This window comes from Anopheles coluzzii, chromosome 2 (assembly GCF_943734685.1).
Source record: "Anopheles coluzzii chromosome 2, AcolN3, whole genome shotgun sequence".
NCBI lineage: Eukaryota > Metazoa > Arthropoda > Insecta > Diptera > Culicidae > Anopheles > Anopheles coluzzii.
The window spans coordinates 59635024-59656121 of record NC_064670.1 but is presented as its reverse complement, the minus strand read 5'-3'; positions in this window follow the sequence as shown (position 1 = coordinate 59656121).

Sequence of the window (21098 nt, the reverse complement as noted above, 5' to 3'; positions counted from 1 at the left end):
CGACCAGTGTTAGAATACGCTTCTGTAGTATGGTGGCCTACAGCTGCTCGTCCCCTAGCTCGTTTAGAGTCGATCCAGCGCAAATTCACGCGGTTCGCTTTGCGCTCCTGGAGTGTCCAACTTGACTATGAGGGACGCTGTGCGTTGCTTGGCATCGAGACGCTGAAGCAGCGGAACTGCAACGCTCAGAGGCTGTTTGTCGCGGGACTTCTTGACAATCGGATCGACTCGCCCGCGCTTCTTTCGAGGCTCAACATGTATGTCCCGCCGAGATCGCTCCGAGCTAGATCGCTACTTGACGTGGAGGAACGCCGCACTCGCTTTGGCTCCTCTGATCCGTTTATTCGTATGTGCCGTGAGTTTAATGTCATTTGTGATCGTCATCAACCTGACATGTCGCGCACCGCATTGTTGAATAGTATTCGTGTCGTGCGACCTTTTACATGTTAATTATGTTACTTAAGACTAAGCGTGACAAATGAATGACCGTAATGTGACTATGTTATAATAAATTAATGTAAATGAATTCGCTTCAAGTGGGCCACTTGCGGTCCGTTGAATTTTAATAAATAAATAACAAATAACAAATAACAAATAGAGCGTTACTTTTTCACTCCATAGTGAGACGATGTAGGTTAGTGAGTTGATGTTAGGTTAGCTGATGCGGATAGCTTGGATGATTTTTGTACCGTGTTGGTTTTCTCGCACACTTTGCACCGACGTAGCTATTCATCGATGTAGGCGTTGGACGAAAGACGGCAACGATGTTTTCGTCAAACGAACAGACGAATATCGCCCTCACGTATGTGAAGTTGTGTAATATTTATGAAGTGATGTAAACAGCATAAAGATTCAATAACTACAGTTAAGCTTAAAATTTATTGCAGCAGCTTCCGTGGTATGTTGGTACGGGTAACCAGTGGATCGCGGGCCACCGCCAGACTGATTGGCTGATTGTTATTGGCCGCACGGTGTACTGTTGATGTCTGGATTGCTGCAGAACGACAACAAAATATCCGGGACTCTACAGGCAGCAGTCTCATTTCAAATGTTCAATCATCTGCGTTACCTTATTGGCCCTTATATTGGTGGAGGAAATGTCGCATTATCCTCTCTTATTGTAGAACGCAAACGTGAACCACTTTTGTGAAGATTTACACTCGAAAAATCAAGATCAGTACACCGTCGAAGACTCCAAACAGAATCAGATACTGCGAGCTGTCGGGAACCTCAAACCGTTGCGACTCATTAATCAGTATCTGTGCGAAAAGACGCCACGGAAGGCGCTGACGATGTTTCCGACCATGCTGCATTTAGACGACTTTGTGCAGATACTGCCAGACTTTCTACAATACGCCTTATCCACAGCCGAAATATTTCCCCGGTGGACGCGGAGCATCGATGAGCTGGACAACATATTAGTAAACGTGAACCGAATGAACAACGAACAATGAACGGTGTGCGATGAAATTACCGCAGCAGCTACGATTTGACAGAATAATCCAGCGGAGAGGAGACACAGAATGAACAGGTTTTTTTTCTAGATTGACCTGGTGGCATCGGAAATCCGTTTATGCTCGAAAATATTCTTGCATTTGATCGAAAATTGTAATCGCAGTGGCTTCGAGTGGAATTGCTACTCTGCTGCTGACCATAGAAAGCACGCTACACTTTACATTCAAGCTATCGCTCATCCTGGATGCTCACAGTTCCTATGATATCCTTGTACAGTAAAGGTCTGAAGCAGTGTATTCGGCGGAGCATGATTTGGGGCAAATTTAGGGTATTGCATTTGCGGGAAAACATGCGGGAAAACAATGTGAATATTTATACATAAATTATGTATTTCAAGGGGTACACGATCCTTTAATTAATGAATAAAATATTAAATAAAAGAAAATTAAGAAATCATAAATAAATATACGGCAATATATGTTATAAATAATATAAGTACACAGAAAAAAAATCTTTCACAAAGGATCCAAAAACAAAATGGTTAATTGAAGTGCAATTCTTATACGCCCTCCGATAAACGTTGCGTAGCCCTGTAACCGGGCCATTTTAACTAGTCCATACAAATGGCAATATGCTGGAGATACTGGTAACGTGCTGCTGTTTTGGGTTAAGAAGCTGCTGTTATTTCCTTCCTCTGTTGTTGTTCGATGGTAGTCGAAAGATGAAGGGCTCACGCACCCGGTTTGCGTTCAAAAGCATTGAATTCTAGCAACTTCTTCAGTGAGTGACTGTTTCAACAACCAACAGCATAGGCACATGTAATTATCACATCTAATACTGCATACACTTTTAGGAATAACAAAGACTCGGAGGGCTCGATCTCCGCCAGAATGTCTAGGAAAATTTCCTTCGACACACGATTTTTTTTTAAATCTTAAATTAACAACCACGAAATGAAACATGTATAACACGCATTGCCCAAATGATCCGCATGCCCGCTGCGCAAAGCGACGGAAGAAATCATGGAGTTCTGAGAATTTTATCATGCCTTCCTTTTCTCACCAACGGCAAATTTGTCGAGCAGCTCGTCGAGCTACCCATCCCTGGCCCCGCCTCACACCCCTCGCTTGAGCGCGCTGTCGAAGGTTTGGATGTGTTGGTGCGTCAGACGGCCAATCGCTGTCAGCCGTCGTCCGTGCTTTTTCCCTCCATAGCGCTATCTCTTTCTCGCGTGTGGTCAATGCTCGCGAGCTGTTGTGGCGCCTAAAAATGCCGTTAACAAACATTGCGGCGATGAAGTTGCATTTTCACAAATCAAACCAAAAAATCGCAATGAGTTCAAACACTGCAATATAAAAATGACTAAGGAATCGCTAGTTTACGCTGGAGGGTTTGCTGTGCAACGCGCTGAACCCTAATTCGCATTGACACGTTCAGCCCTGAGGCGCTGATTTTCATCAACTTTCCGTTCCACCAGCATCAAGAACGCAAGCTGATTGTGAAACCAGCATCCTGGAAAGTTCACTGGTAGTCCCTGGGACATGTCATCGTGCTGAACGTGTTAAGCATTAAGCATAACTTTGTTACCCTAAGCTTTTGCTTTCGTATGCTGTAGATTACATAGATATCCTGAGCCATCTGCGCGTGGGTGTGAGCGTGCGTGTGTGTGCAACACTTTCGCCAAATGTGTTTTCTTCCGGAATGTTATGATCCATCGGTCAAAGAAAGGAAGGTGTTCATGAAAGGCGGAAAGACGAATTGAGGCCCCTGTCAATGGTAACTGATGACAGGGAGGAGGGTTTACTGGCACACAGGTGTTGGAAGATTGAACGGTATACTTAAATTGCCGGCGGATTGGGGGGAAGGAGGGAGGGGGGGTGCCCATGGGACCCCTACGATCATCGGTCACAGGCCCTAAAATTGTAGTCGCCATGGGGGAAAGGGAGGTGCAAATGGTTCTCCAGCCACGGAGCCCTAACGACCATCTTTCCGGGGGCCCTTATCGCTAATACTCTGTCCAATTGTAGACATACGGCATACTACAGACTAGAGATCATCGGCGACCGCCTAGTCCGCCTACCGTTAGGTCCGCCGCTGGTTCATGACGGTGTTTTTTTATCGTGGAGGTGCATCCTTCCCCCTGCCTGCAGCGTATGCATCGAGCAGGAGACAGTGTGGCAAAATGCAAATTACCCGCTGGATAGGAGCGGGCCCGCGGCACCGCCATCATTCCGCACATCTGCATGCCCGTCGTGGGTTCTAATCGCGTATGAACCGTCCGCCGTAGCAAGAGGTGACTATCCGGCTACGTGGTACTCAAGTCCTGAAAAGGTCGGCATGATCGCGTAGGCTTTTACGCCAATAATATAAATAATAATAATAATAAGAAGAACTTAGCATAGCAGTCCACACTCGGGGAAGGTTTTTGTTTTGACTTTGGTGCTGCCGGGCTACCGCTGTGACGCGACAAATGCACGGAATGCACTCGACCAAAACATGAACCTACCGATCCGAACCGATTCCAAGGCAGTAGTGATGGGCAAAACGGCTCCGAAGCCGGAGCCGGCTCCGACCGGCTCCAGACAATTTCGGAGCCGGCTCCGGAGTCGGCTCCGCACCCACGGCTCCGGAGCCGGCTCCGCACCCACGGCTCCGGAGCCGGCTCGGCACCAACGGCTCCGCTCCAACGGCTCCGGAGCCGGTTTGAACACAAAGGACCAAAATAACCTTTTCAATGAAGTTTCAATCGAGAAAATCCGTAAATAGCGGAGTAGGTCATGTTTAAAAGAATTTATCAAAAAAAACATCGATGACTTTTGAATATTGTTAAGAAAGGCGAGACCAACGAATGCTACACAACGTCATGCATGTCAATACTGCAATCACATCGTGTATTGGTTTCCACACGTGCGAGAAGATATATTCATTTTTTTATTACGCTATCATACAATGATGTCTCTATTGAACCGTTAGTTCGGATCCGTTGGTCTGGAGCCGTTTATTCGTCGCCGGCCCCGGAACGGTGGGCCTGAAGCCGGCTCCGCAGCGGTTGGAACGGAGCCGTGAGTGCAGAGCCGGCTACGGAGCCGTTGGTGCGGAGCCAGCTCCGGAGCCGTCGGAGCAGAGCCGGCTCCGAAGCCGTCGGAGCAGAGCCGGCTCCGGAGCCGTCGGAGCGGAGCCGGCTCCGGAGCCGTCGGAGCGGAGCCGGCTCCGGAGCCGTCGGAGCGAAGCCGGCTCCGGAGCCGTCGTAGCGGAGCCGGCTCCGGAGCCGTCGGAGCGGAGCCGGCTCCGGGAAAAAGTCAGAGCCGGCTCCGGAGCTGTTAGTCCGGAGCCGGCTCCGGAGCCGTTGGTGCGCTCCGAAATGCCCATCACTACAAGGCAGTGCCGGTCGCACGGCGTCATGATAACTACTCCAGTCCAACAAGCCACCAGATTCTGGACGGACAGGTGCAGCACCATACGCGCACCGTAATAAACAAATCCAGAATCCTCTTTTGTATGGATTCAATTCAAAATGTTGTTTCCACTTGCATCCGCTAGCTGAATAAGAAATAAATGTGCAACATATCACACGCACGTTTGCTTAGATCGTGTGTCTTTTTAATACCCTCAACAGCAGAGCCGATCGCAAAGATGCCAATGCCAATGGTTTTGTTGTCTCACAGGTAGCGAGATCGAAAATGAATGGACTTTGTAGCCGCAGCGAACGAAAATGTACGCATCAGAATCAAATAGTTTTTGGGTTTCCAAACACACGCACACACACAAACACGCGCGCGCAAACTCACACACACACGCACGCACTCACGCACGCACACACACACGCACGCCCGCACGCACACATGCACGTACGCGTGCACGCGAGCACGCACGCACGAAAGCGCGCACGCCAGCACGCACCCACGAAAGCGCGCGCGAGAGCACGCGCCTCCGAAGTCGCGCACGCGATTACGCACCCTCCACCAACCCCCCCCCCCCTCCAGCACGAGCGAGTACGGCTACCTTATCGGAAGAAAGGCTAGTTCAGCTATCATGTAGCGCATCCTCATCCCTACCGCCGGGCGGGGTGGGGAATCGCGACATGATAGAGTGAACGGCCACTTTCCCCGCGCTGTGTGTGTGCGTGTGTGTGACGAGACCCGAAAACGCGAGACAAATTTCGGCACATAAAAAAAAAAAAATATTGTCACTATACACTGTGCTACATGATGCTTAGAAGGTCGTTGAAGCATGAAACATGTTCAAATTAAAAAATATTAGATTAGTGTTAGACGTTCTGATACGATTGTTTTAAATAGGCTTCTACACCCTCAACTGGCAGGGGCATCGAATGGTCTCATCAGCAGCGGCACGAAATAAAATGAACCATCAATACACCGATAACACTTTGAATCCCAATCCAGCTTCTCCCACAGCGTCTCAAGGTCACACACAAATTAATAAATGCTAACACCCACCAATAACAATACACAACCACAATGAACATATATGAATCAACGCATACACCACAACAACCAATCAGCTGGCGGCGGGAAGGCACGGGCAGAAGCGCAAGTAAGGCAAGGCAAGGCCAGGGTGAGGGAGGGAGAAGAAGCGGACGAAAAAAATAAATGGGCGCCAATATTTTTAAATTGTTTTTGACCGTTTGTTTTGCTCCACCGCCATAAATAGTTCGTCCATTTCTTAAACAGATGGCGCTAACCCTGCGCAGGCCTGCGCAGGAATCGCTGAAGTCCCGCGCGGGGAACGGGCCAAAATCTGCGCTGGCCAGCGCAGAATTTAGTACATTTCCTGCACAGGAAACTGCTCGAATTTGCGCAGCGGGGATCTGTGATGTACATATTATAATGTACACACTCTCATTCCAAACGTCACTGTGACTGGTCGAAGATTCTCTGCGCTCCGACTATTTTCAATATTATTCCGAGAAAACCTGTATCTTTGCTGAACCTGTTGCTGTTGTAGGTGACTTCATTGCCTGGTTTTGTTTAACAACTGGATTATTCACCGTCAATCACCTGGAAACGTTTTTCCGGCCCACAATCATTACGTCGCTTCAACATCACAATCAATCGCTCATCCACAAAGCAATGGCTGGTATTTGTTCCGCCTGCGCTAACGACATCGTAGCTGCTGATCGCATTGTGAAATGCCAGGGTTGGTGCAACTCTGAGTTTCACTTCTCATGCAGCGGACTGAGGAACTGTCCGCTACTATAGAGTCCTGTGCACAGCTTTTTTGGGCCTGTAAAGCCTGTGTAAAGTTTCACAAGGATCCGCGTACGGCCGTGTTGAGGTCATCCACCCCGTACACGCACACTTCTGTCGACCTACTGTCCAGCATAGCCGACCTTAAAGCGGGCCTCCGTAGCGAGCTGTCACAGCATACCACAGCCATTAAGTTAGAGCTTCTGGAAGTTTTAAAGGCGGAGATCCGCTCCTGCTTGCGATCATCGCATGCCGCCACCGATTTACCGTCTCAACGGCCCATTCATCACAATTCAGCGCCTAAATTATTTAATTCAGTGGTCAAAAATATCCCTGGTACTATTACACCCACACTACAACAGTATCCATCATTAGCCGCTTCTCTTAGTGTGAGTGCGAACGATCCGTCATCCTTCACCAATATGCCACCAGTTTACAACCCGCAAACACCACTACTCAGAGGATCGGGATCGCCGCTCGATTCTGACACACTAGACACCATCCCACACACTGATACGCGAATGTGGCTATTCTTTACGCGTTTCTCCCCATCGGTTACCACTGAGCAGATTTCTCTCATGGTGCAAGTACGTCTAGCACTCGATAAGCGGGATGTGTTTGTACACCGTCTGACGAAGCTTGGTGCCGACACTAGTACACTCTCATTTATCTCATTTAAGGTGGGCATACAGTATCGGACATTAAGATAGGACCCTTTTTTTCAATGCACCGTGCACTTGTTTTGCCACGTTACTTGTGTTTGTGTGTGTGTATGTGTGTATGTGTGTGTGTATGTGTGTGTGTGGGTGTGTGTGTGTGTGTAAATGTGTGTGTGTGTGCATGTGTGTGTGTGTGTGTGTAGTAGTAGAAAGAGAGTGTGCTTTTTAATGTGTATTTGCAAGTGCGCGGGTTTGTGTCTGAAAAACATAGCTTGCCATGATGTCATGTTGCGTTGAAATTATTCTTATAATGTGTGTTATCATGTGAAACATTGTGCGTTTACACTTGGATCAAAACTAAAGTTTGCATCGACAGCAGCGCTTGTTCCTCGGACGAAAACGCAGGTGTGCTGTTTCATGAATGTGAATGCGACACCGGTGCGAAATGGACACGCGCACAATAGCAATGAACTCGGCATTCCCTCACAGGTGTTTCTCCAGTGCACGCCATTGAAAGGCCTTCGTGCATCTCTGCGTTGCACGTTGTGTGCGCATGGAAAACTTGGTGCGTGCATTGAGCTGGTGCGCAGTTGTTCTTTTCAATGGGCGTTTTGTTTCATGAGCGCGGCAGTATTCTTTTCTCGATTTTGAAGGGAAGACGCTTACTTGCGTACTCGTTGATAGTTTTATCCATGCGATGTTTTTGCTGCTCCAAAACGATGTAATTCATCGCGTATAGAAGTAGAACGCAGGCAGAGCACGGGATCAGCCCTGTCCAACTTTTTAACCAGCGCGTTCTTGACGGTCCAAGCAAGCAATGTTAGTAACAATGGGTCGAGGTAAACGTTGTACCGATTATCAGCGCCATATGTAAAAGCGAATGGCTGCTGCTGGCATTAAGCGCAAAAGGATCGAGTTCGTAATGGAACGATCGCGCACTTTTGTGGCAAACGCGCTTCGGACAACCGAAACGTGCTTAGACAACTGAAACGCGCCTGGACAACCGAAACGCGCAAGTCAACCGGACGTCCTCAGAAGACCACGGCGAAAGAAGACCGTAAAGTTGTTAATAGATCGAAAAAACACTAATCGCGAGGGCGGTGGTCCTGCTTATCACACCAAAAACCTAACCCAAAACACAATAAAACTACTTACAAATCTATCCGAAACGACCTACTTGTGAAACAAACACACACATCAATACACATTCAAACATACATCCACACACACACACACACACATGCACACACACACATACACACACACACACACACACACACACACACACACACACACACACACACACACACACACACACACACACACACACACACACACACACACACACACACACACACACACACACACACACACACACACACACACACACACACACACACACACACACACACACACACACACACACACACACACACACACACACACACACACACACACACATACACATACACACACACACACACACACACACAAACACAAACACATACAAACCACACATAAACTTGGCCCAACGGGTGCACGGTGCGTTAAAAAACCAATGCCCTATTTTTCTGTCCGATACTGTACCAGCCACTCTACGCAACAAGGCTCTCTCACCTAAGACATGGCCCTCTACTCTTTCCTACCGAGAGTTCCGTGACTATCGGACCAATAATTATAACACTAATACCTGTGCAACAACTGAAACAAATTCGATGCTCGATCAAAACGTTACTCTCGCTACCGACACTTATCATAATCCTCTCTCACATTCTGGAGGGAGTGCCGCGATGCCAACTACTACAACAGATACTACAACAACAACTACAACAGATACGCTCGCACAGCCCGTTACGATTTCCTCACCTGCCATGACCACTACAGTCACAGCTTTGTTTACAAACGAACCACATCCTGACCTTAATGAGCGAATGCTTGTTTCCACCACACCTACCAGGTCACCTCCCGAATGCTTAGCCGCTCCTAAAAAACGACCGAAGCGAAACGCTAAACGGACTGATGAATCTGCTGACGCTGGCCCGTCGGATGAATAGCAATCTTGCACTGCATCCGGCGATGTACCTCGTTCAGCTCATCCCAGTCTCTCTATCTACTACCAAAAAGGTACGTGGTCTACGAACGAAAACTACAAATCTTCGCCTGGCGCTATCAGAATCAGAATATGATTTTATCATTCTCACCGAGACTTGGCTTACTCAGTCCATACCTTCTTCGCTCCTCACTGACGATCATTATCATATCTACAGGTGCGATAGGAATCTTTCCAACAGTGCCCTCTCACGCGGTGGGGGTGTTTTAATTGCATGTTCCTCTTCAATACCGACATGTGAAATCGCATCGCCTAATACCATACTGGAACAACTTTGGATCAAAACATTGCTGCCAGGTGTCTCTGTTTACATCGGCGTTGTATACATTCCGCCTAGTCATGCGAATGACCCCGCAGTGATGAACGCTTTACATGATAGTGTACGTGAAATTTCAAGCCGCATTAAAGAGAGCGATTTATTATACGTCTTTGGAGACTTCAATAAACCTGATATCAGATGGAAGCTGACTAATACATCAGAAGCCACCGATTGCTCTCCATGTTATTCTGTCATGCATTATGCACCTTTATGCAATTCCGTGGCTAATACCGATTTCGTTGATGGGTTGCATAGTATCGGATTATTTCAGTTGAGTGGTATTGCAACCTTCACCATGCGGCAGATCTTGGAGAAGATGGCTGAATACAAAAACGACACATACCATCTCTTCATAGACTTCAAAGCCGCATACGATAGCATAGCCAGGGTAAAACTGTACGACGCTATGAGCTCTTTTGGAATCCCGGCCAAACTGATAAGGCTAGTTAGAATGACTATGACCAACGTCACATGCCAGGTTAGGGTGGATGGAAAACTCTCAGGACCTTTTGCTACCACCAAGGGTCTGCGCCAGGGGGACGGGCTTGCCTGTCTCCTATTCAACTTGGCGCTAGAGAGAGCCATCCGTGACACGAGGGTGGAGACTACGGGAACCATCTTCTATAAGTCAACCCAGATCCTGGCATACGCTGATGATATAGACATCATTGGTCTGCGGCTCTCCTATGTAGCAGAAGCCTACCAAGGGATCGAGCAGGCGGCAGAGAACCTCGGATTGCAGATAAACGAGGCAAAGACCAAACTGATGGTGGCAACATCAGCGGGCCCGCCAACAAATAATCAGAATATACGTAGGCGTGACGTGCAGATAGGTGAACGCACTTTTGAAGTCGTCCCACAATTCACCTATCTGGGATCAAAGGTCAGCAACGACAATAGCATGGAAGCTGAGTTGCGCGCAAGGATGCTGGCTGCCAACCGGTCATTCTACAGCCTGAAAAAGCAGTTCACCTCAAAGAACCTGTCGCGACGGACGAAGCTGGGACTATATAGTACCTATATAGTACCAGTGCTCACATACGCCTCTGAGACATGGACACTGTCCAAATCTGACAAAACCCTCTTAGCCGCGTTCGAGAAGAAGATGCTCAGAAGGATACTTGGCCCCGTATGTGTGGAAGGACAATGGAGGAGCCGCTATATGACGAGCTATACGAGATGTACGGCGACCTCACTGTCGTACAGCGTATAAAGCTCGCCAGGCTCCGGTGGGCTGGCCATGTTATACGCATGGAAACGGACGACCCAGCCCGTAAAGTCTTTTTAGGCCGTCCACAAGGACATAGGAGGCGTGGTAGGCCCAAATTGAGGTGGCAAGATGGCGTGGAGGCGTCCGCCATTAAGGCCGGGATAACGGACTGGCAGACGAAGGCGCGAGACCGTGAGCGGTTTCGGACACTTCAATATTTTGTGCGACTCAATCACACCTCTGCACTCTGTGAATGGTACTTCGGCTCTAGAGAACTCCCTCCCATACGTAACACACTGTAGTATTCCACTTCTCAGTGAGGACTTTCATCATCCTTCATTGGATATGATGATTTTTTATCCCGTACAACTATCCCACACCACCAACAGTCAGACTAGCAGTACAGTCAATAGAAATTTCTTCAAAACGAATGTGGAACGTATGAATTCTCTTATTGTGTCGTTTGACCGCAATTTTGACTGCTCCAACTTTGCCACTATCGACGAAGCCACCGATTTCTTTAGCGTTGTTAGGCGCTCAGCGATTAACTCCTGCGTTCCTGTTGCTCGACGAAAGTCTGGCCCCGATTGGTCTAATGCATCTTTAAGACGGTTGAAAAAAATAAAATCAAAAGCCTACGCGGATTAGAACGGGATCATCGCTGCATAGGAGAATTTTTTTCGATGCATTGAACAATTATCGTCGACATAATCGTGTGCTCTATCGCTCCTTCATTCGCCGTACTGAAAGGCAGCTGTTTTCTAAGCCGGCACGGTTTTGGTGCTTCTGGAACAAACGGCGCAATATAAGAAGTATCCCTCCGTCAATGAGCTACAATGGCCAAACTAGTATCGATACATCCGATATTTGCAACACTTTCGCCAATCGTTTCGCTGATGCATTCACCCTTCCTGTTCACAATCCTAACACACTAGCAGAGGCCAGCCGTAATACTCCATCCGATGCTATCGATTTTATTATTCCCACTGTTGCAACTGCAACTCCGTCGGCTCCGTCGGAATTGACGAAGCATTAATTGCGCGCACACTCAACGATATAAAACCATCTACATCATCTGGACCTGACAATATTCCCGCATACATATTGAAGCACTGCCGTCAATCACTTGCACCCATTCTTGCCAAAATATTTAATGATTCCCTTATGCGTGGCACGTATCCTGCGTCCTGGAAACACGCGCGAATGGTTCCTATCCATAAAAAAGGCAGTCGACTTCATGCTAGTAATTATCGTGGCATTGTATCCCTATGCGCTTGTGCAAAGGTGTTTGAGCTCATTCTATACAATCCGCTACTCACAGCAGTTCAAAACTATATGAGCCCTAGTCAGCATGGATTTCTCCCAAGGAGATCTTCCACCACAAATCTTGCTGAATTTGTTGGCTACTGCTTCGACAACATGGATCGTGGTACTCAAGTTGATGCAGTATATATCGACTTCAGGGCTGCGTTCGATAGTATTTCTCATGATATTCTACTTTCGAAGCTAAAAAAACTCGGTTTCCTCGACAGGCACATCTCCTGGCTGCGTTCATATTTAACTGGTCGTTCGTACTACATAAGCATAGGATCTCATCGTTCTCACTCCTTCACCAGCTCCTCCGGTGTGCCTCAAGGGAGTAATTTGGGACCGCTACTCTTCCTCATCTATATAAATGATCTATCTTTCGTTTTACCGCCAGGCCAACACCTAATGTACGCCGACGATGTAAAAATATTCACTCCAGTTAGAAACGACAGTGACTGTGTACGCCTTCAAACGATCCTTGAGAATCTGGATAGCTGGTGCAGCAGAAACGCCCTCCAAATGTGTGCTGATAAATGCCAGTGTATATCATTCAGCAGAGCCCGTCACCCCATCACGTTTACATACACTATGCTCAACACGGCTTTGGCTCGCACGACATGTATCCGTGATCTGGGGGTGCTACTAGATCAGAAGATGTCATTTCGCCCTCACATTGATAGCGTTGTTGCGAAGGGAAATCAGCTACTTGGTTTAATTACGCGAACCTGTAGCGAGTTTACCGATCCCATGTGCGTCAAGTCTATCTTCTGTGCCATCGTAAGGTCGTGCCTGGAATACTGCTGTCCGATATGGTGCCCGCTCGGCGTTGGTGACATCAATCGCCTCGAAGCCATTCAACGGAGACTCACCAGGTACGCGGTTCGACTCCTTCCATGGCAATCCCACCACGCTCGGCCCACCTACCATCAGCGGTGTCTGCTTCTCGGACTTGAACCACTCTGCTCTCGACGTAAAAACGCCCAATGCCTTTTCATATTTCGGCTCCTTAACGGAGAGATCGATTCCCCGGCATTACTAGCCAGCATCAATTTGTTCGCTCCCTGTCGGATTCTTAGATCCAATTTCCATCTCCGTGTACCGCGTACCCGCAACAACCATAGCCAGGGACACCCCATTATACGTATGTCCCTCGAGTTCAATGAAGTGTTAGATTTGTTCGATTTCAGTATGTCTACTTCTACGTTCAAGGAGAAATTGCGTCTACGTCACATTTAATGTTAGCTTATAACTAGAGGTCTATTTATATGTTATAAATGATCATTGTTATACATATCTTAATTTAATTATAAGGTTGCCGATTAGACACAATGGTCCGTCGGTTGTGTATGAAATAAATAAATAAATAAATAAATAAATAAATAAATAAATAAATAAATAAATAATAAATAAATAAATAAATAAATAAATAAATAAATAAATAAATAAATAATAGAATTACAATTAGTATGATAAGGTGCAACAAATAAAACGAACTGTGATGTATATAGTATATTAGAATTACAATTAGTACAATAAGCTGCTATGAATGAAAAGAACTGTGATGTACATAGTATACTAGAATTACAATTAGTATGATAAGGTGCAACAAATAAAACGAACTGTGATGTAAATAAAAAAATATCTTTTTAAAATTTTAATTTTTTTTTGTCCGCGCAGGACTTTGCGCCAAAATATAATTTAAATATCTTTTAAATCATTTCATCGAAATGATAAAAAGGCTGTATGCTAAATATTTCTTCTTTGAAACGAGAAGGAACATAAGATTTCTCCCCGGTAGGATAGTAAGTAAGTAAGTAAGTAATTTATTGCTTTGTTTTGTAACAATATTCCACGAATTATACATTGGTTCCGATCGATTGACCTCTACTCAATAACCTGATTGTTATAACGCTTTGCGTATTTGGATTGTACATCTTTACCTGAATTGAAGTAGATCGGGAAAAATTAGAAAAAACCCTCTGATTGTTTTACCTTAAGATAATCCTACGAACTAGTCCTTACTCCTATTTTTACATCTACATTATAATCTAGCTATTTACAATTGTGCCTTCACTGGCATTACAAAACTTATGTGTTACGAACAAATTTTTTTACTAGTTCAAAACCAGTAATTCTATGTATATCAATTGTGCTATGCCATGGGGGAAGGTTTAGGACTCTTTTCAAGAACTTATTCTGAAATACTTGTAACTTATTTATATGAACATTTGCACAATTTGCCCATATCTTAGATGAGTAAAGAATTGTTGGCCTAATTACGGTTTTATAAAGTAACAATTTGTTTTTTAAGTTCAATTTAGAATTCTTGTTTATGAAGCTATACAAAATTTTTATAAGTCTTAATCCACTTATAACTTTTTCCTCTATATGTTTCCTGAAGGTGAGCCTTTTATCCAAAAACAATCCCAAATACTTTACATTATCTTTCCAAGGAATATCCCAGTCACTTATTTTTAGATTACGATCTGGTAATTTATATGCGCTAGTGCAACGTGTAAAAAATATGGCCTCAGATTTTTCCTCGTTGATTTTTAATTTCCAATTTTTACAAAATGTCACATATTTTTGAATCCCATTGTTGAGGTTTTTAATAATAGATTTTGGATTGAAATCCGAACTACTCATAGCAAAGTCATCTGCAAAACAATATTTTTTTACAGATTTTGTTTTAGGCAAGTCGCTTGTAAATATGTTGAAAAGAACGGGTGACAGCACGCTGCCTTGGGGTAATCCGGCAGGTGGGTGAATGTCATTTGATTTCGAAGAGGTTATTTGCACGAAACAGCTTCTATCGGATAAAAATGACTGAATCAATTGAATGATGTTCGGAGGAAAATTGAAAGGAATTAGTTTGTACAAAAGCCCTTGGTGCCATACCGTATCAAACGCTTTTTCTAGATCTAGCATCACAAAACCAGTGGATTTTTTAATATTTCGCTGTGTTTTGATGTTTGTGGTTAATCTATCAATTTGTTTAGTAGTTGAATGCCCTGGTTGAAAACCGTATTGGTAAGAAGGTATGATGGTGTGTTGATTGAAATGTTGAATAATTTTTTTGTGTAAAATTTTTTCAAAAATTTTACCCAAACAACTGAGTAAACTTATTGGTCTATGGCTTTTAGGGTCTTTATGGTCTTTTTTGGGTTTTGGAATTGGGATGACTTTGCCAATTTTCCATTCAAAAGGAAAATAGTGGATTTTGGTACAAGCGTTTAAAATAAACGCTAAATATACGAAGGCTTTTTTAGGCAACTGTTTTAGGGAATGGTTATTGATTTGATCTGGCCCTTGAGATTTTTTTGATTTCAACTTATAAATGATGTTTTTAATGTGTTTTGTTTTAATAAAGTTTATGGGATTGAAGTTGTTGCTGGGTTGTGCTTGATGGTAGGAGAAGAATCTACTATTTGTCTCTTGGATGTGATGTTCAATTGGGCTCTGATTAGGAAACGTTGTTCTGTAAGCTTTTTCAAAATGGTCTCTCAGAATTTCACATTTTTCATTATTTGTAATATAACACTTTCCATTAGCTTTTAAGGGAGGAATAAATGCAGAATTACCTTTTATAATTCTAACAAATTTCCATAGTCTAGATTTGCTTGGGTCGTTATTAATTTTTTCAAGGTTGCCTGTCCAACTCTGATTTCGTAAGTTTTTTATATGTAATACTATTTCTTTTTTTAATGTGTTATATGTTGTTTTGAGTATAGTGTTATTTCTATCTTTCTGCCATTGCTTCCTTGTTGCATTTTGATGTTTAATTTTTTGAAGTATATTAGGGGGTAGAATTATTTTAAATTTATCTGGTATTATGAATGGGACAGACTTAGTGTGGGCGTAGTTAATTAATTTTGAGAAATATTTTATCATTTGATCTATTTGGTTTGATGTGTTAATATTTTGGAGATTTAGATTATTTGTATTGAGGCGATTATTTAAAATTTCTTTGAATAAAGTCCAGTTTGCTTCTGAGTAGTTCGGTATTCTAGAAATATGTTTGTTTTGTATTAGGCCAATATTATATTCAAAATAAACAGGTAAGTGATCTGAGGTAAATTTTTGTATGGTAAGAATATTGCAAATTTTTTCGGGTTTGTTAGTTAATAGTAGATCTATGGTTGAGGGGAGACGGTTTGGGTCATTTGGATAATGGGTGTGCTCTTCAGGATGAACAATAGAAAATTTTCCTCTTTGATTTTCCTCGAAAAGGGTTTTTCCCATCTGATTTGCTTTGCTACAGTTCCAGAAACGGTGACGGGCGTTAAAATCACCACAGATAATAAAGTTATTTGATATTTTGCTTAGTTTTGTGATGTCCTTCCTGAAACTACTGTGATCATTGTTTGAACCTGGATTATAGATGGAAATAATGGTCACTTTACTGTTTTGGGTCTTGACGGTACTTCCTATTGCTTCAAGTACTTTTAATTTGTAGTCACTATTTACTTCGTGGTTGATAGCTTTAGATATTACTAAAGCTACTCCACCTTTTTCTCCCTGAGTTCTGTCTAGTCTGTAAGTATGATAATTGGGATGCGAAAAACGAGTACCATTCTTAAGAAATGTCTCACTTAGGGCTGCGATGTGTATATCTTTTTTCAAAAGGTAGTTAAAAAATTCGTCTTTTTTGTTTGAAATACCGTTGGCATTCCAGTGAATGATTTTAAGTACATTATTTGAAGTTAGGAAAACAATATTTTGCTGATATTTGAACAATAACTGCGATTAGGTCTTGTTTTGAGCTACATTTGCTCAGATTTGAAAATACATCTTTAACGATTTGCCCTATCTCGTTGAGGTCAAAGTCAAGATTATTGTTTGAACGTGTTTGTTGTTGGTGGAACAGTTCAGAGAAATTCACGTGGTTTGAAGGAGTGGAACGTGTTGGTGTGTTGGGGAGACGAGGGAACGATGTCTCGTTGTACGTAAATTCTCTGGAGCGAGAAGGTGTTGGTGTTACCTTTTTAAGCCGTAGCCTAGCTGGGCAGCCGGAGAAATTTGCCGTATGATGTTCAATGCAATTTGCGCACTTCAATTTGGCTGGAGCTATTTTACCGTCTGGACAGGTTGTTGTTTGGCTTAGTTGACACGTTTTGGATGTGTGTTTATCGGCACACTTTACGCACACTGGAGGAAGATAACAGTTTGCGCTACCATGTCCGTAGCGCTGGCAGTTTGTACACTGCATTGGACCGTATTTGTTAGAGTAGTACTCAAAGTATACTCGGTGATGATCTACTGCTCTAACCTGTTTCAGCTCACTCAGTGTTATTGACCCTCTAGGGAAGTGTAGGAGATACATACACTGGTCGTCGTAGCGTTTTTTCTTGAGTTCGAGTTTTTTGATTACACATGGTGCGATATTGACTTCGGCAAGAACAGTTTTAATATATTCTGTATCTTGTTCGGGTAACCCAAAGATTACCACTTTCGTTGTTTTTTCTTCCGGTAGTTGATGCGTGTAGAAAGAATTGTTGTGGCGCTTCAACACGTCCACTACAAGCTTATAGTCTTTAGATGTGGTAGTGTTAACCACTATACCTTTATATGTGCAGTTTGTTGTGTAGTTCACTACACCAACGGAGGTGATTTTTTTGTGCACATCTCCTACTTGTGTGCCGGTGACTGTGATCGGTGGTATTTTTGATTTCTGTTGTTTTGTCGTTGCCGATGCGGCAATTATCGATGGAGCTTCTTCATCTTCGCTAAGAATGTCGTAATCGTTACTTGTGGTAACGTTTGGTATCGTGATGTATGAGCACGAAGGCATGGCGTCCCTCGATGCTGATCCTTTCTTGCTGCAGCCCATGGCTATGGGCCGAGCTAGCCTTTTTAACGCCTTAGCTATTTTTGTTGTTGTAGTTGTCTGTTTTACTAGTGTGTTTGTTCTATATCAGTGATCGCAGATAACGATTAGATGCGTCCGATCGGGTCGGAGACTGACGATGAACTCATGTCTCCCCGGTAGGATAAGTTTTATTAAAGTGAATTAGCTCTAGAAAGACTGTGCACCTCTGATGGAGGCTGGTTTACTTGATTGACCACATGAATTATAATTAACGGATACATGTTACTTTCTAGAAATAAATTTATCTGAAAACAATATGTTAGTTCATTTATTCTTATCACAATGCGTTTGAAAAAATCCTTGCATTTTCTTATGAGATACATAGAAAACAAATAAATACAACACAAGTTATGGGTTTATTCACTGTTGCATAATATAACATTTTAATTTATTGATATGTTTTATAATAAAGTATGAAGCATAGGTACTAATACTATTATGCTATCACTAACATTAATTGCTACCATTTTAAATTTTATATCTGATATTAAAAATACCATTTCTTCTGTGGAAAGATCGCACACATTCACTTCATATATATCTATCATCCACTTAGAGGAGTGGTATGTGGTAGTTTCATCTATTTCACTAAAAGCTTTTCCGCTTATGTAAATAACTGATCCTTCCACTTTGGCACTGCAATATTGAACAATATAATCATCGTGAGTTAAAAACCAATTTTTTTGTTTACTGGGATATAAAGTAATAATCGAGCTGACGTGCACAACTACCCCATTACTTTTTGATTCAATGTTGGAATCTGTTCTGAAATCCTGTTTGCTGTCGGTACTAAAACTTTATGGCCATTTCGTAGGGTTTTACCGATATTCTGTAATTTAGCTTCATAGCGATACGAAGAAAATTTAACAAGAGGTCCAAATTTTTGCACATCTTCGTAAACATGCAATAAATTATGCACATTGCTGGTGATACGATGTTGCCCGTAAATTGTTGCATACTGTGCAACAAACTGTTTAAGCATCAAATGTGCAGCTGGTCAATGCTCTCTGTAGCATTCGAAAGAGAATGGTCCAATCGCACAAAAGTATAGCATGAAATGTTCATAATGTTCTTTAGTTAACACCTCTTTCAACACTATGAAACTGGAATAGTTCAAAAACATATTAAATTCACTGGCTTTCCAAAAACCAGTATCTTCAATACTTCGCAATTTGCGGTGAAATTCTAAAGGAATTTCCACCTTGTCAAGAATGTTATTGATTCTATTTAATGTATCTTGACTCCATTTAGGACCTCCACCTAACTTGCCGGATTTCCAACCAGTAATTGACGTTCGTGTTACTCCAAAGTCAATCAGGTGCAACAGATCAGCAATAATTACATTCTTTATGATATCGAAGTGCAGAAGACGTATAAGTGGCGTTGTTTCCCTGTGATGTACACCGTTCACCGTATGTCGAGAAAACACATCACTTTTGCAGTTTTGTCAAATTTACCTTCAATGGTACATTTCTGGCATCCATTTTTGTGATTGAAGTAGGCTACTCCTAAAAGTAAAAGAAAAAAAAATATTAGATACAATAAGCACATGTTAATATTTAGTAATACCAAAATTATAAAAAAATAAAATGTCATGATTTGTACATGTTTTGCGCAACCTACCTTTTATAAATGCTCTCGCAGGTGAGTCAGCGATGATAGCCCAAACGCATATTGTTATCAGTTTATTGGCTATTTGAATGCCTTTCTCCATCAATTCGTTGAGTTCATTTACTAAAGGGTCAAGGTATTCCTTTAAGGCCGGGCTACATTGATCGTACTCGCAAGCGTAATTTTGATTTTCACTAGCGCTCCTGGCGGCGGTTGACCGAAGCATTTTGCCAAACAATTTGGAGCCGCTTCAGAAAACACGTTATTTTTCCATTTTCTTTACTTTAACTGGACTGGAAAAGCTATGCAATTGATAGATGAATATGTTGTTCACGTATTTCAGCCATTTTCGCATCGAAAAACGGTGAAAAAAACAACTTAAATTTGAGATCCGGCACGACCATCACCTTGATGACAAAAAAAAGCTTCCACCAGCCGCCACCAGATGCGAAATTACACTACGGAGTACGATCAATGTAGCCCGGCCTTTAGGTTTGCAGGTTTTGATTGCCCCAAAAAATTTCTAACCATTAATACTGGAACCTCGGGTAACTCTTCAATGCTCATTAGTATTGGCCAAAACTGCTTACGAGAGCTTTTGTGTAACGGCAGGCCATCCATAGAGAAATTTAAAGAAAATTTGTTTACTCTTGGCTGGACATTTCCAAATTGTTTCAACAGAGCTGCTTTTATTCCTGGATACCAAAATTCTCCTCCAGCTATTTGCTGTATTTCTTTTCCACATTGCTTCGTTCTTAGCAGTGTTCGCGCATCTTTGGGTACCTTGTAACTGGTTGTATCCCGTAATATTTCTAACAATCCGTTGAGAGCCGAATGCGTTAGGTATGTTTTCAATGTCCAATTTCGGAGTCGTTCCGCCATCGCCTCACTATTATTTGGTGCCGTTTGCTGTGAATTATCGGAGGCTGTTTCTACTATGTTTTCGGTGTCATCTATGCTTTCATAATTTTCTACATTGTCACACTCGTCAAAATTGATCCAATCACTAATGTATTCTGCTTCGACGATCCGTTCTTCTTCAATTGTCTGTTCTTCTGGGTAGCCGATCAATTCTTGATATTCACTTGATAACGGCATGTTTGAAGCACTAGGGATCTCTTCATCTGAAGATGCCACATTTATGCTATGTAGGTCAGATGTGATAGTTTCGCCCACGGATTCGGCATCGTATCGGTTGTTGATTTTTTTTTATGATTTTATACATCGAACCTGTTTCCCGCATCTTTTTGTCTGAACTTGTTTCACGCATCCTTTTTTTCGCACTTGTTCCACGTTTTTTACAATTCTCATTTTCACGATTCTCAGTTTCACGATTCTCCATTGTTTTAA